This window comes from Haemaphysalis longicornis, unplaced genomic scaffold (assembly GCF_048455015.1).
Source record: "Haemaphysalis longicornis isolate Haplotype H1 unplaced genomic scaffold, Haemaphysalis longicornis Haplotype H1 scaffold_3, whole genome shotgun sequence".
Lineage (NCBI taxonomy): Eukaryota > Metazoa > Arthropoda > Arachnida > Ixodida > Ixodidae > Haemaphysalis > Haemaphysalis longicornis.
This window is the reverse complement of record NW_027526335.1, coordinates 227,111,730-227,126,659: the sequence shown is the minus strand read 5'-3', so window position 1 is coordinate 227,126,659 and position 14,930 is coordinate 227,111,730. Positions and strand designations below refer to the sequence as shown.

Sequence of the window (14,930 nt, the reverse complement as noted above, 5' to 3'; positions counted from 1 at the left end):
ACCTAGATAACGATTTGGCTTTGTGAAAACAAAGGACACAATGTCAGTCTTGTACAAGTGATTATGCCTGGAGTGTCTTCGGTTTCCGTTTAACTGCATTGGCTTCAGACAGCTTGTTGTTTTCTCGTTTGCAAAGGTTGTTTAGCAAAGTGTTAGCCGCTGCACTAAGTATATAGCCCATCACTGCATGTGGTAAATGGCCATTGCCGCAAACATCAAAATCTTCATTCCACTCCAGAAACTGTCGTCATTGACCCAAGCAATTCTTGCTGCTTCTCCCAGGCATAAAATTTGGCTGCATGTTCTTCACTTGTCAGTTTATCGGGAACAATATTCATCATCAGTATGACATTTATGACGACAGCTTCGGGAAACTTCAGTCTACCTCTCGTAATGCTTGCTATGAGCTCATCTGCCTCAACTGTGAGTTTCTTACTCTCAACAACCAAGTTTTCTGTACAGAATTCACATGTGAGCTTCTTGAGTGCAGCTTGTGCACAATAACCAGCCACGTAAGTCGTAGCTGGCAGTGTGTGCTGCATAGCAGCAATGTCTTCTTCTTAAAGTACAATCTGAAACTGCTTTAAAGAATCACGAAATTCGTCAGTGGAGGGGCATGGAGAAATCTTGTCACTCTCTGGCAGCTCAAGGACCTTCTGCAGCCTCACTTTGTGCTCTGCTTCATAGATCTGCCGTATGGAGACATGGTACTGTGCGCCACTTAACTGTCGGTACGTACCGAACCTGTCTTCTAGGCAGTCCGACTGAAATTTTCCTAGTAAAACGTACATGAATCCAAGCTCATTAAGGCAGTAGCTTGCCACCTGAATGAGAGCAAGAGATGTGTGTCGCAGTGCATTGTGGGTCTCATGAGTTAAATGACCACTGTCATGCTTGCGGCTTTTCCAGTAGTCCAGCCAACTGACTACTTTGTGCAAAAAGTCGACCTGAGGGCAACAAACTGTCTTTATGGGCTCCTGAAAGTCGTCTCGAAGGCGCCTCCCTTTATTTGGCGTCTTGACATTTAGTATGCGCCATCACATCAGCACAGTGCTGACAAAATTGGCTGTGCTTTTGGCATGCTGCAGTTCTGCTGCTTTTGAACTGTTGAGAGCTGCAACTGTAAAACTGTTAAACACTTTGAGAACAAGTTTTATGTTTTGTCGCTCTATGTTCGAAGGTTTCAGTGCCTTCAAAAACAATGTTGGAGCAAGTCGTATAAGCTCATTTCTCTCGCTCTCGTGAAGCTCTATCAGTGTGTTGAATGAAGCTATTAGCACACATGGTTTGTCAGGTAGTCCATTGATGTCAGGAAAAAACATACATTTACCGCTGTTACGCTGGTTCAACCAATTGTTCCTTATGCATTTCAGAGCATGAACAGAATCCAAAATAAAAAACAGTGGTCTTCCTTGGTCTGATGGATGCCCGTAGACAGTATCAACCTTCGGTGGCTCGGAAAAGAATGACATCGCTTTCCCGGTGATAGAGTTGTTGTCTGAAACAACCGCGATTACTTGAAATCCTGTAGCCTCCAGTCCATTAATGAGCTGACGAAGAAACTGGTGCAGCTGTTTTGCGTCTATTTGCGCCACTGGGAGGAAGTGCACTACGTCTTTGTTTGACGACAGGAGGCTTTGAATCATAAACACATAAGCAGTTTTTGCTGCATTTTGGCTGTTTGCAGCCATTCCTACTAGACCTCCACCTTTGTAGTCAATGTATGGTTGCAGATGAATTTCATCCATGACAAGCGTCACAGTTTTTTCATAGTCATCCGTTCCTACTGCCAGTCTCTTTGCGTAAGACAGAAAGAAAGCATCTTGTTGTTCAGAGCATAGATTCACACGGTACGTCCCACAGACACGTCTAATGGTGTCTGGATGCGGAAGTTCCAGCTTCGATGTAGACCTAATAAATCTGTACGCATGTGGAGATATCGTGAACACAAGGCTAGCAAATACTAAAAAGTCCGCAGGGTATCTTGAAGTTCTGCTCAGCAAAATGTCGACTTGTTGATTTATGAACCTTACAACTTCCACTTGCCAGTCATGTTGGAAATTTTGGGACGCTAGTTCATCCAGCGTTTCCGCCGTCTTCTTCAAGACAATCTGCAGGTGCTCTTCGCTGTCCGAGAAGTTGCCTTCCGAACTTTGCACAGCATTAAGGACTCTGTCGAGCTCCCGCAGATCACACAAACACATAGGAAGCAAGAGGGCCCCGAGCTTATTGAGCTGCACGTCACCAACAAACACTTTCACGATCACATCAGGTGGCACTGTCACAGCAAAACACAGTTGGAGCATCTTTAGACGCCAAGTTTAAGAAAAGGAATTTGTCGTGAGTAACAAGTTTTGCCCAGAAGGTGTTTATCTGGAAATTTGTCAGAGAGGTGACCAAGTCCTCAAACGTTCTTATGGTATCCTTTTTCTTCTCTTCTTCGTGAGTTTGAATGGACTGCCTCTTGTAGTGATTCTCCTTCTACACGAAGATACTACTGTTCAGGGCCTTCACGGCCACCAGTTGTGGGGCGAGAAAGGTAGGCAGGGCAGTTAGGAAATAGGCTCGGGATAGCACCAGGCTAGAGTAGTCTCAGCTGTAGAGGAACTTCAATTAGTCGTCCAGTTTTCTCATCTGTATAGGTCGAAGTTCTCGCAAAATCACTTGGGAGAAAGTGCTTCTCACACACCTGAAAAAAAGAAAAAAGCTCTATAAGACAAAAAATAAGCAACAAAAAGTGACACTGGACAGCAGTCAGCTACATACCTGAAAATGTGGCAGTAATACTGGGCACCACCATTGGAACAATGCCGTGTTAGGCGGCCCAACACGCGAACGCCGTTCATTAAATATAACTATAATGAGATCCAATCTGGTGCTGCAGTCCATTCAGAGCGGCTCTATGCATAAGCCATGCGTGGGATGTCGAGAAAAGTTTTTGTTTGTCAAAGATGAGGGCGCAAAAACAAAAATTAGGGCAATAGTACGATTACGGTTTAGCGGTTAGGCACAATCAAGGACTGATGACTCCCAGATGCGGAACGACATCAATGAAGGTGGCCGCACTGCACGGGAGAAGACTGTCTTTGTTTCACCGAACAGGGCAAACCACTTCCACCCAATGATTTGCCAGAATCACCATAAATAATTAACAGCGACTCTGTCTAGACAGCGAGCAGAAGCGCTTGGGCCGGCCGGGTAACACAAAGAGACTGCTCCAATCGCCGCCATCAGGCGATACCGTTACCTCCTGCAACTGCCTTCAAAGCTTTAGCACGCAAATAAGGAAACTCAAAAGGTGTTCAGCTGCATGACTGGTTAACTTCACACATGCGTTGGCACCTGCGACAAGTGAATTCACTTACCACGGTGTACTTTTTTGGTGAGAAATCCACGCGCCGGATCGCTTTTTTCCATTCTCTTCTTTGCTCAGCGTCTGTCGGAAACCGATAAACGCGCGCTTTAGGAGCACCAGCATAGTTAGAGTTGCACCCCGGCGCGCAACAGCATCCAGGCACATTGTGTAGTTCACCTGAGCATACTTACACAGCACAATTCAATGAATTGATTAAAGATAAGGCAACGTGAGCCCTAACAAACGCCGCTTCAGCACAAAGTGTTCAAACGAGATCAAGGTGGCCAGACGCACTCTCACGCGCTGGCAACGTGCGCACTATTTGCCCGGGTGTGTACAGAAATAGTTTAACATCAAACAAATTAAGTAAAGTATTGCAAAGCGCTTTTTTTTGGTTGTAGCAAATAATTTTTATTTCAGTTCGCTTTTTTAAATGCTATTTTTGGAGAGAAAGACTGTCTGGCTACTTGTCGAACAGAAGCCGCAAGCCATTCCGATTCCAGCCAGTCGAGCGTTGTTTTCTCAGATCTCACTGAAGGGACATTACGCTGTCGAGACGGAGCTTGCCGAGGCCTTGAAAAAAAAAGTCGAGGTGGTGTTGACTCGGGAGGCCAGGGCGGATTTTCTGGTGTGTGTCCGGATGCTGTACTGAGAGTGAGCTCCATGTGATTAAAGAGTTTTCTTGTACTTAACCGCAGTGTGCCTCGTTTCTTGGCATGCCGTAGAGAGCAGGCGCACATCTGGCGCCCGAACGTGGGGCTGATGTCAAGCCCACCGGTGGACATTTGCTCTCTGCAGCTGCCGGGGAGAGACCCACTGCGGTTTGCGACGGCATTCCTTTGTTCCGAGAAGGAAGCGCCATTTTGGCATCAGGATACCCGGGGCTTTGAGCCGTATAGATGCATGTTTTGTAAATTAGTTTTGATGCTGGTATATTAGTTTGCTTAGGTTTTACAATGGCTGCGAATCCCTGAAGTTTTTCTTGCGTTCTCTTTTCTTGTGTTTGTGTAACGGCTTGCTTCTTTACGACTGTATTTAGCGTTTGAAGGGATCTTAGTCACTCCTGTATTTTGCTGTGCCTGTACTGCAGTTTTTTGTCCTTTGTTGTCTAGATTTTTTTTGCTTCAATTATAGATTTGTGTGGGAGGTTTGTTCGCCACGTTGCGTATGTAGTTAGAGCGGCTAGCTCTGTATCTGCGCGTCTACAGTTTGGCTTAGTTGAGCCTGCTTTTATTGTGCAGTTCGCTGGGAATGGCTCCTACAACGCGGAGAGAGACAGGAGAAAAGGAGGGGCCGCAGGGCTCGGTGGGAGACTCAGTGGCGGACGCAGTTGCGCAGGAGGCTGCTGATCACTTGCAACCCGCAGACTTCGCCTCAATGATGAGGCAGATGACCGGAATGTTCGCGGAGATGACCCGAATGCTCGGTTCGGCGCCAGCGGCTCCCACCACGGGTCCCGTAGTGGCAGTCTCTAAGGCACTAGTAGGAAGCGCTGCGCGTTGGAGGCGCTGGCAATCGGCTTTAGAGTCGATGGCAGATTTTAAGGACCGCTTCCGCGCTGAATTCCTGGCACCTGATTACGAACACCGTATGAGGGACGAGGTTGCCCTTCGCACGCAGCACCCTGAGGAGAGCCTCCTCGAGTGCGTGCGGGCGATGCAGGAGCTGTACGAACGGGCCGACCCCGAGGCAGCCGTTGCGGTCAAGGTAGCGCGCGTGTGCAGACAATGCCACCCGCGTTTTAGACCGTACTTGCGGGACCAGAGTTTCCGCAACCTCGAGGCCCTCGCACAAGAAGCGCGCGTAATTCAGGCGTATTTACTCGCCGAGCTTCGCTATAGGTTGCCGCCGAGACCCGAGGAATCGCTCGAACCGGGTTGCGCCTGGTCAGGAGGGGGAACGTATAACGGCCCCACAAACTCCTCGGTCGGAAGCAAGGCAGGCGACTGAAGAGGGAGCAGGACGAAACGACCCGTTTGTGCTGGTTTTGTCGCAAGTGTCAGCTCGCTCCGACGCTTCGCAGAAATCTCTCCGCCGAGAAACGGGAACGGTCGGCCACGGTGCTCTTGGCCTCTCAACACGCACGGAGAGAAAACGTCTGACGCGGTGCACAGGCGTGGGGCGACTTTCTGGGCAACAGCACACACACGTAAGAGAGAGAGAGAGAACGAACATAAACAGTCGCGTTGAGTCTGGCGTCGCCTCATGGATCTTCGCGCATCCTCCCGTTCTCGAATAGCGCCGCTTGCAGGTTCTTCTGCCGTTCGTCGTCGTAGCAGCCTGAAGCATCGTTGGCACATTCGTTCGTCTGCACAGCTGGCGTTTCTCCCATTCGATCTTCATTCGAGCCACGACGTAGCTCACACAAGCCTGGCTACTTTTCCCATCAATGCTCCGAGAAAATGTGTGGTACGCAGGGAAACGCGGATCGCCGGCGGCGATGAAAAGCGTCGTTGCCGTCGGAAAGCGATAAGGGGGGCCCAGTCGGAGGAGGTCCCGGGGAGCCGCCAGACAACCCCGACACTCGCGCCGGCGGGCAGCTGGCCACCTCCGCATCTAGGGCACATGGGGACCCATCCTCGGTAGCCCCGTTCATGCGAGTGCAATTGGTCGGTCGCGAACTGTTTGCACTGGTGGACACGTGCTCGACGGTGTCTCTAATAGGAGATGCAATGTTTGAGGCCTGCCGGAGAAGGAGAAACCGGGTTAGGCCCGCCGAGACACCCTTGAGCTTAGCAGCGGGTTCGGCAAAAGCAGAGGGAGCTGTGAGACTCACGCTCGCTTTTGGTGGCAGAAAGTGCAGACAGCGTTTTGTTTGCTTGCCTGGTTTGTCTGTTCCAGTTATACTCGGGGGAGATTTCCTCTCGAGGGAGGGTGTTGTGCTCGACATGGGGAGGAACGGCTATCAGTACGGGCCGCAACCCCCTTTCTTTCCTTTCGCGAACGTGCCGATGCAAGGTTTACAACTGCACGGGGCAAATAAACTCTACGGCGCTGCGGAAGGCCAGGGAGAGAAGTCAGGAAAGATGAGCACTGATGTAGAAGCGATCGTCGCATCTTCTTCAGGATCCGATGATCAGCGCTAAATGTTGGCGGAAAGTTTGCTTCCCTTATCGGAAGGGGGTGGCGAAAGCGCGCGAGCAGAGTTGAGCGGTGTAATTGGCGGCGCGTGCCGCTCCGAGAGGGGGAGGAAAGGGCCGGACGAAGGAGTCGAGGCTGGCCGCAAATAGAAAGAGAGAGAGAGAAATAACTTTATTCACATAAAGGGTTAGGGCGCGGTGGGCACGACCCGAAGGGTCGCGACGACTTCAGCCGCTCGAGTCACGAGCTCCTTCTGGAGCTGGGGGTCCGAGCGGCCCAACGTCTCCATCCAGAGAAGCGGCATCTTGCAGCGGCGATTTCTCGCCCCCCGAGAAAGGAGGCAGAAAGGAATCTGTCGTGGGGGGAGGTAGTGATTAAGGAAGAGCTCATTGAGGCCCAGAAAGCAGACGGTCTGTGCCAGCGGGTGCTGCAAAGGCTAGCGAGCGGCGTAGCTTGCACTGGTAACGCTAAGGGGTTTGACGCGCCTCTGCTGGGCGACGATGGCTTATTACTTCGCTACATTTTCCAACTGGTCGACGAAGAGGCGGTTTCATTCCCCTTTCGAGTCGTGGTCCCAAGGAAGTTGCGGAAGCGGTTCATGCGGTACTTTCATGACTCAGCGCTGGCAGGACATGGCAGTGGCAGTAAGACTTACGACAAGTTATGCCGTGTCGCGACCTGGCCAGGCACGAGGAGAGACGTGTTGAGCTATTCCCGAGCTTGTCCTATTTGTCAGGCAGCGAAGCCGCGCGTTGGGAAGCCTGTGGGTTTCATGAAGCCGGTGGAAAGCAGCTACCCGTGGCAGACGTGCGATGTAATGGGACCCCTCTCAAGATCCGTGCGAGGAAACCAGTTCATTCAGGTTATAACGAACCACTTGTTTTCCCTTGTTGTTTCCCCTTAGAAAGAAAGCTAGCATCGGAGCGGATCGTAGAGAAGCTGTTGGAGGCATTCACTCGTTTCGGCTTCCCCTCCGACTTGATCACTGACAATGCTTCGTATTTCACAAGCAAAGTCTTTTCAGATTGTTGTCGAGCGCTGCACATTCGGAAGAGGAAAACGGGTCCTTATCATGCTCAGAGCAACATCACTGAGAGGGTGAACAGGAATCTGAAGTGCATGCTGGTTGCGACAAGCAAGGAGCATAAGGACGGGGACGCGCGTTTGCCTGAGCTGGCTTTCGGGACTAGGACTACCGTAAATAGGTCAACGGGTTTGACACCAGGTTACCTAAACTTCGGTAGAGATCGCTTTTCAAATGGAAAGTGCACTGCTGTATGCGGCGGTGGGTAACGCCCCTTCTCTGTCGCAGTACGCGGCTAGGCTCCGGGAACGCCTTTTGGCAGCGCAACGCACGGCTCGGGAGAATCTCGACGTGGTGCGCATGGAGCAAGCCGAGCAGTATGACAAAGGCCGTCGTCACCTTGTGTACAACATCGGTGACCTTGTGCTTAGGAGAACGCACCCACTCAGCAATGCTGCGCGCGGATTCACCGCGGCGCTGGCGCACTAATGGCAAGAGCCATAGCGAATTACGGCGCAGACGACTCTGCTCACGTATGAGATGCAGTAGCTTGAAACCGACGAGCTGGTGGGTCCGGTGCACGTTAGCGATCTCAAGGCCTATCACGTTCGCAATGGCGATGACGAACAGGTGATAGCGGAACCAGAAGGTGGGAGTCCCGCTTGTAATGACAGAACGGCCGGCGATAGGGTTCGCACCCATTGTTAAGGCCTGAGGGTGCGGCAGTGTCTACACCCCCCCCTCCCTCCACGGGTCCGGGTCTCACGTGGTTCTACCACGGAGCAACCCGCAGCGCAGCAGTCATCGCTTCAAGTTTCATCGCGCCACCTGTGTGGTGGTGCGAGGCGTGGTTTCGTGCCTGGCCGTTACGATGCCAGCCTGGGCCTGCCGACAGCGGGCCCTCCCGGTGCGACCCGGGAGCTTCGCGCCACCGGCCTGGTGGCGCGAGGCAATGCGTTCTTGCTTGGGCGTTGCGAGTCCGGCCCGGGCCTGCCGAGCAGAGGGCCTTCCTGGTTCGACCCGGGAGCTGTTGCCACGGTCCGGGTGGTCCTGCCGCCCTTTGGAGAAGTGAGGCGGCTGCGGTTCTCCTGCTGGCTGACGGCGGAGTCCTGTTCATGGGTTGGAGGCCTGCTGAGCTCATCGCGGAGCTGTAACCTTGGCGTGGAGGCGCCGGTGGGCGCAGAGCCTACAGCTCACTCTGGTGCTTCGAGCCCCTGCAAGCGCCCGTCAACCCGGTTTGCCCGGGGCTCATCGCGGCGTCTCCGGTTCCGGCGCCGAGCAGCGGAGATCCGGGACCGGAACGATGTCGAGAGAAACCGGGCCGTACCGAGGAATCCTGCGCCGGGCCGCCGAGAAAGTGCTCCTGCCGACGCGCTTATGGTCAAGAGATCCAAAGAGTCAAAAGGTCCAAAGAGTCAAAAGATCCAATAATGACGTGACAGCCGAGTCAAAAGATCCAACGGGTCAAAAGGTCCAATGTGGGTCAAAAGGTCCAAAGAGTCAGAAGATCCAACGAGTCAAAAGGTCCAAAGCGAGTCAAAAGATCCAACGAGGCAGGAGATCCAACGGGTCAAAAGGTCCAATAATTCCGAAACCGCGTCAGAAGGTTCAACGAATTATGAGAAGCTTCGGAGCTATGGCTAGGATATGCAATTTATTGACTCCGTCATTTTATTGTGTTTTAGTGCGGTTTTGGCTCCCATACCCGAACTTTCACTTCTAAATGTAGAAGCTATGCACTTGGCGCTCCGAATTAAGCCGTGGCTAATTTCAACGTTATGAACAACACCGTTCATCAAGGCTGTTTTTATTTCTCATTATTTTCTCAGGTTCTCTTTTCTCGTTCCTCTGTCATTTTATACTATTACATTACAATAATTTAGTAGTTATTGCTTGTGTAGAATTTGAGCGTCAGTGTTGTCAACGAGCCACGACCCGTTGGATCTCATCTCGCTCATATTCGGCTACTCTAAATGTTCTTGCATCTTGTTAATCAAAGTCAACTTCCATCAAATAAATGACCATTATATGGCTCATGATTACACCCACAAAAAGATCAAGATTTCGAATACCAGCGCTACATGGCTACATTTTGGGAAGCTCGTTACTAGGTTTCCAGGCGATCAGAGTTGAAGCACGTCATGATAACCTGACGCCGCTAGTTGCTGTTCACGTGTCTCTGTTTTTGACACTCTCGATAATGTAGTGCCAACCCATGCTTGTGTGGCTTCGCTTCCGTGAGTGATCTTTCCCTTTTGTGCAGACAAAGATTTACCGGCGGTGGGAAGCTGATGATGACATTGGTCTCGGATAAGAACAAAGCCACGGCCAAATTATGACCAGTATGCTTTGAGGAAGAACGCCAAAAATGACAAATGAGCTGTCCTTTCAGAAAATTAAATGTGTATATGTTCCAGAAAGCATTAAAATGCCTTTGGGTATTTCAAATAACAAACACACTAAACACACCGATTTCCGAGAAATGGGGGTGGCGCCGGTACGGAAACGTCCGGCAGAGTACAAGGTGCCCTTCGTAACCCATTGCTAATAAGGCATTATGTGTGTTGTGTTATCAGCAAACAGAAAAGCACAGGGATGCAAAATGCCAAAAAATTACAAGTTCTTTGTGATTGTTAGAAAGCGACTGGCTCCATCCCTTGCGGAGGCAATCAATTACGCAGCTGTTATCACAGGTACTTGAAATTGGAAAAAAATTGTTACCTTCACTGATTTTTAAATAAAGATATGGTGGTAATAACTCACTAGAAAGAAAACTATATATGCAACAATAATATCATCTCAAAGCTAGTTATCCCGGCAACTATTCCGCAGATAAAGAGTGCTTGTGCTTCATTTGGTAACCGGGCCGCATAACCTTTTCACTACGTTAAAACAATGCAGAATTACGAGCAAGAACACGAGTATTAAATAAATACGATTTTTGTGCCTGCAACTGCCACGACGCACATATCTTGCTGCTAAAACGTGCGCTTGATTTGGTTTTTGTACCGAAAGCTCAGTGTACCGAAAGGCCCCGAAACAGAAATGCCCTATACTGAAAAGACCGGAGCCGGTAAACGGCATTGTTAATGTGCGCTTAACCACCTAGATAATTTCCCATGCCCGTGACGCAAACGTATTTTTGTATGAGAGCAACATGCATATACTTGAAAAAAAAAACTAGCATATGGTTCGGCAATCGGTGCTTAGAACGAATGAACACGATCGTTGTAGGCAAAACGGGGAGGTAACGGAACTATAGTCTTGATAATTGCTCAATTACTTAGCAAACAAAAGTGCGCCAAGGTGAGACCCATACAGAGACTACATCAATTGTGGCCTTAGCCGCCAGAAAAGATACAAGCCAGAATGTCTAATATTGGACCTCTTGACTCGTTTTTGACTCGCCTTAGCCGCGTCAAAAGGTCCAATACGAGTCAAAAGATCCATCGAGTCAAAAGATCCAATGGGTCAAAAGGTCCACAGTGAGTCAAAAGATCCAACGAGTCAAAAGATCCACCGCGTCAAAAGATCCAATATTGGACCTTTTGACTCGTTGGATCTTTAGACTCTGTGGATCTCTTGACTCGGAATCCTGCCGACGCCTACGTGTTGGCGATGGCGTCAGAGCGGCATGCTGCCACACTTCGGCGGGTGCCAGCGTACCCACAGCCACACAGTGCGGCTACGTGCACTTGGGCCCCGAGGACAATCTTCATTGATGGACCCGTACCCTCTGTTTGAGGGGGGAGAGGGGGAGGGTGGCAGAGATGTGGGAAGCACCTTGGCACCTAGAGGGTGTTGCTCGGAGCCCCTCGCAGCGAGCTCTCTCCTCGGCCATCTCCGCCGCCGAACGCCTACCGGCCGCGCATGGCCTCCGAGATTCCCCCGAGCACGGTAGGCACCCGGAGGCACGAGTTCTCTTTGTTAAGTTTTCCATAATGTAGCACTGATCGTTCAACGTGCGCAGTTCGCGTTTCTTGCTCATGAGACCATCTTCAAGGGACTGCCTCTCCAAACGGACAATGATGCCTGTAACCTCATCTCTCGCTGCTGGTGGCCTGTGCACTGTAATGAAATCATCAGTAGCTAAAAGTGGGCGCCAATTTTTGCTGCCACTTCATTTACTTTGATTGAAAGGTCTTCATCTTCCGAGACCGGGATGCCGTGAAATTCTTGGTTACGTTTTCGGCTTTGCCACTCAAGTTCATGCATTTCCTGCAACACTTGGTCTGCCCCAAAATTTTGTTCTCGGATCTCCATGCCATGAGCTCTCTTTTTCTATGTAGCTGTTTCCTTGTCCTGTTTGCGCATGTGGTCAAGAATTACGTCGTACTTCGATGACATGATGTCTACGGAGCGCTCAAGCTTTTCCACAGGGGGTCGCGGGTTCGTTTCCCGGCCGCGGCGGCCGCTTTTCTGATGGAGGCGAAAAGCAAAACCGCCCGTGTGTACGAGATTTCGGCGAACGTTAAAAATCCCCAGGTGGTCGAAATTAATCCGGAGCCCTCCACTACGGCGCGCCTAATCGCCTGCGTTGCGTCGGCGCGTTAAACCCTACAATCAATCAATCAATCAATCAATCAATCAATCAATTAATCAATCAATCAATCAATCAATCAATCAATCAATCAATCAATCAATCAATCAATCAATTTTCCACAAGGCTCTGTAGCGTCGTGAGTCCATCTAGTTTTTTGTAAATGGCCGCGAGCACAACTGCCACATCGTCTTGCTTCTGTTTCCCACTTTGACTACCTTTTGCTTTCAAATTTTTGCATGTGACACAACGCCACCCTTTTTTCCAGTTTTCGCCTTTCGACTTAAACGTAGTTTCTGCAATGCCCGAGCATTCTCCGAAGTGGCACGAATACCCACAGGAGCTGCATGATCAACTAGGGTAGGGCCTTCTAGACATTCGGTATCGCAGCTTGAACACGCGTCGTTTTCGTTTTCACTCATGGCAACACCAGTGTATTTCACAAACAAAGGAAAAAAATATCAGAGAACAATAGCTGGCAGCAGCAGCAGCAGCAAATGTTCACTAGGTATTAAAACGTGGCAATGAATGTCACAGACTAACCTGCACAGTACAGTGCAAGTCAGGAAGTGCCGGAGATGCTGCCTGCTACTGCTGCCAAATTGTCGGGGATGGCTCCGTCCTTCCTTTTATACCGATGTGGCCAGCATAGCAGGTGTCGCTGGCGTCGATGAATGAAGAAGTCGCTTGCGCAGTCGCTTCGAAGTCACTTGCGCAGGCGTGTTTCGTTGCCGTTTCCACCACATCATACCGCCGATTGATACCGCCGCTTCACGCGTGATCGCAGGTGATCGCAGGCGTGATCACGCGTGATCGCAGGATCACGCCGGTGATAACCTGCAGAGTACAGTGGAAGTCAAGAACTGCCGGAGATGCTGCGTGCTGCTGCTGCCGTTTTACACGTCTACTTTAGACACTTCTTGTGGCGTGTGTTGCTTTTTTGTTTAGGCATAATAATACGGGATATGCTTCTTTCCCAACTTGTATAAATCTGGGCGCAAAAATAAAACTTTGTGTCAGGGTGCGCCTCAAGTCCGGAATGTTGCAAGCAAATATGGTATTTCCGCGTACAACTTTTGCTCTGATCTTATTGCGTAAACAAGTGCCTTGCGTATATATCGTTTATATACCAGAAAAAAATCTGGGCCATATCAGTTACACCAACTGCCCCGTCTCACGCGGAAATGCCACCGCGAAAGCTTACTGGTCATGTTGTCGACGCTCAAGCTGCCTTGCTCTTCTTGCCTTGCGCGGAGACGCGGTGACGCGGACCTTGCGGTGAGGAGTTGCTGCCCTCGTGCAGTGAGCCCCCTCCCACGCCCTGCCCCCCCTCCCCTTCCGAGCTACGCCTCAGAAAAAATCCCACGCGCCGAGCCGGTTTTGCGGAGGCCGTAAGGGGAGCGCGGGACGAGGAGAGTCAGTCCGGCCGTGCGCATTAACCAGAATGCACGCCCCCGGTAAATATTTCGACATCAATATTACTTTTCCGAACACGATTTTAAAAGCGTAAAAGAGATTTGCGTGCTCATACACGCATCTGAACCATTTGAAGTCTGGGAGGCTCGGAGTAGGGGCGGAGATTTTAAGTGCCCACATGAAAACAATTGTCATTTGTCATACTCCTGAGGATCATTTAGCATGAGTTACGTAATAAACAATATTTTAATGATGGTTACAAATGAGGGCTGGTAAAGGTTTATTTACACGGCTATCTTGTGCCCAGAAATGATGCGCTGCTCGTTGTTGTTGTTGTTGTTGTTCCTTCACTATATTGGCGCATACCCAATCAGGGGATCGGCTGCTCGTAGTCTCAGAACGTCGTCTACCTCTTCTTTTACCTCTAGTGCAACTCGTCTTCTTCTTCCTTGCCTTTCAGCTGTTCGGTGATGCCTGACGTCATTGTCCAGCCAACGCGTAATGTTCAAACATGTTGCATTACTCCCCCCTCCCGGTAGGCATCGACCCGATGCCGTTACCACGAAGGGCACGAGGGAAGAAAAGAAGTTCACTGAACAAACGGACGGGGCAGGAAACGCAGGTTCGCAAGACGGGTCAATAGCACAGCAGGTCAACTGGTAGTGTTAAATGTAAGGGCATGGTACGGTTTAAGGCGCACCACGTGAACGACCTCAGCATGTGGCCGCCGTCAAGGGTAAATAGGTGCCTCACTCTCTGGTACAGCCTCGTAGTTGATGTCTGACACACGGCGGATAATTTTATAGGTCCCGAAGTAGCGCCGAAGTAGCTTCTCTGAAAGCCCGCTGCGGCGAATAGGCGTCCCTACCCAAACGAGATCACCGGGTCGGTATTCCACGAGTCGTCGTCGCAAGTTGTGTTGTCGAGCGTCCATTTCCTGTTGCTTGCGAATGCGGAATCTAGCGAGCTGACGGGCCTCTTCGGCTCTCTGCTTGATGTCGTCAATTTCGGTGCCGGTTATCATGCCATTGTCGACAGGGAGCATTTCGTCGAGGGTTGTCGTGACTAGGCGGCTAAACAAAAGTTCAAATGGCGTACATCGCGTCGTTTCCTGCACAACTGTATTATAAGCGAATGTCGCATACGGGAGAATTTCATCCCATGTCTTGTGATACAGGTCCGCATACATAGACAACATGTCAGCTATGGTTCGGTTAAGACGCTCTGTAAGGCCATTTGTTTGGGGGTGATAGGCGGTCGTCTTGCGGTGAGTAGTGTGCGTTAGGCGTAAGACTTCTTGCAGGAAGTCGGCTGTGAAAGAGGTGCCTCTGTCGGTTAATACAATGACGGCCGCACCATGTCGGATGACGATGTTGCTCAGGAAAAAATTAGCGACCTCAGCAGCGGTTCCCCGGGGAAGGGCCTCTCTCGGCGTAGCGCGTTAAGTAATCCGTGGCCAGGATTATGCACTTATTCTCCGAGGCTGACGTCGGGAAGGGGACAAGTATATCTAT

At 50.5% G+C, this 14,930-nt stretch overlaps 1 pseudogene; it reads right to left on the bottom strand.

Annotated features, from left to right (window-relative positions):
* Positions 1–804: 804 nt before the first annotated feature.
* Positions 805–14,461, bottom strand: LOC144175744 (uncharacterized; annotated as a pseudogene).
* Positions 14,462–14,930: the final 469 nt, after the last annotated feature.